The following is a 2,009-nucleotide window of genomic DNA, read 5'->3' on the forward strand; positions in this document are numbered from 1 at the left end:
GGGGGGGGGTGAAATATTGCATTTTAAAAAATTTGAATAGACCGATGGAAAGGGCATAAGATACTGTAAAACTTTTGTCTGAAATATTTTTTCATATACCTCATATTTTAGGAAATATTAAATAAAAATGAAAAAGTCCGTTTTTTTCAAGGGGTGGTTTCAACCCCTAAACCTCGAGATAAGCACATAAAAATAAATACGTGTCTAATGTTTTTTGATGCTCTACAACATATCCAATGCTCATCAAATTCGGTGAGGGACGCCCCCGACCGTTTCCTTGTCAGTCAGATGAACTGACTGAGTTGAATTTTTTTTTTTGTAGGTTTTTCAATCGCCGGTTTAGCTTGAGAGGAAGGTTCCTTAGTGACTGAATTTGATACTTGCGTATCCATCTTGGCGGGATTTGTCATATTCTGCGATGACGTCATGGTGACTTGCAATGTTAATGGCCGAGAACAAAGCCAGTTCTGGCCGATCTGCAATCAGTCTATTTTCCAGAGAATCGAATAATGTAACACTTTGTCTATACTCACGTAAACTTAATGTCTGAGTAAGTAGACTGCAGTGAAGCAGCCTTTGTATTTCGCTATTATAACAGCGGATATGTTAGAAGAAAACTCCTTTACTATACAAGAGCTTACAAGCTTCTCTCCCATTGTTTACTAACACCAATGTAAATACTACTTTGTCTGTTCTTTCTAGCTGCATTGCTGAACTGGTTCAATAAGTTAGAGTGAGAAAGTATATTTTGTCTCACTCTAACTTATTGCATCAGTTCAGCAGTGCAGCTACAAGACAGATTCATACCTTCCTTCCTTTCTTCAATGTATGGCTCCGGGCAGTTATCCCCTACGTAGTTATCCTCTATCAGATTCATGTAGCTATTTATATGGTCTGTTCGGTATCCTTAAGAAATTTGTATATTTCAATGGAGTATTGGATTTTGTGATTAAATGATGCTTCTTCGTGCATATTGCTGCTCAAAAGATTGATTTTGAAGAGTTTTGCTAATAGTTTGTTAGAATGATCCGAGGTCAATTGACAGTTAAATAGTATATGATCCAGGTCCCTGGGATTTGTTCCACAGTGACAAGCAGGATCATTGATGATATTCTTCTCAGTTAGATGTACTCCAATATTCAAATGGTAGGATTTAATCCTAGCCATTAAAGATATAACTCCTCTACTTAAGTGTTCCATATTCTTAAACCAAGGTTTAGTGAATAATTGCTCTAGATGATCTCGATACCTACGACTGTTCAAATTAAATTCCTCTTCGAGCTCCGTTATTGCTAGTTCGCCCCAGACTTTTTGCAAGTTGTCAGTAGTGCAGTTTGGGAAATTAATAGTTGTTTTCGGAGGCTCCGTTTTCAAGGCTCCAAGTTTAGCTAGAGAATTAGCTAATTCGTTACCTATAAATAACTTTATGTTCTGGGACCCATAATAGGATAATCGCGGTTCTTTGGGTATGAGCGTTATATATTTCTTCTTTAATCTGTGACCTGGCGGCCCAATGGCGCCTGTCACAAGGAAAATATGGCTCTGTTCGTTTAGTTTTGCGCACACCGGGCGTGGTTATATGGCGCTTTCGTATTCTTTTTTGCGACTAAGGTCGACGGTTCTTCCGCGATCCTATCGGTCATGATTAGATGCGCCAATTAGCGAAACGAATATGATTCATCAAGTGGGATGGTCAGCGCGTCCTCGAAAATGTGCCCCAATTCACCTCGCCGACCACGAAGGGAAGAGCGCACAGGACACCGAGAGAACAAGAAGGAGGAAGGATCGTCATTTCTCTCAAGGAAAATCGCCGTTTAAACAGTACGTGAATAACGGCACTTTAACTCTCATCACATAAGAACGTGTTACCGTTGCGATTTCGGCTGCCGCTGGCGATGTTTGTTTACAGCAACAGCTGACGACGACTGACAGCCAGGTAGGTGCCGCGGAAACAATCATATCCCGGCGAGGCATAATCCAGAGAAAGAGAGAGAGAGGGGGTGAGAGAG

Source organism: Odontomachus brunneus, unplaced genomic scaffold (genome assembly GCF_010583005.1).
Source record: "Odontomachus brunneus isolate Ranch 3 - 2012 unplaced genomic scaffold, Obru_v1 Obru_scaffold_143, whole genome shotgun sequence".
NCBI lineage: Eukaryota > Metazoa > Arthropoda > Insecta > Hymenoptera > Formicidae > Odontomachus > Odontomachus brunneus.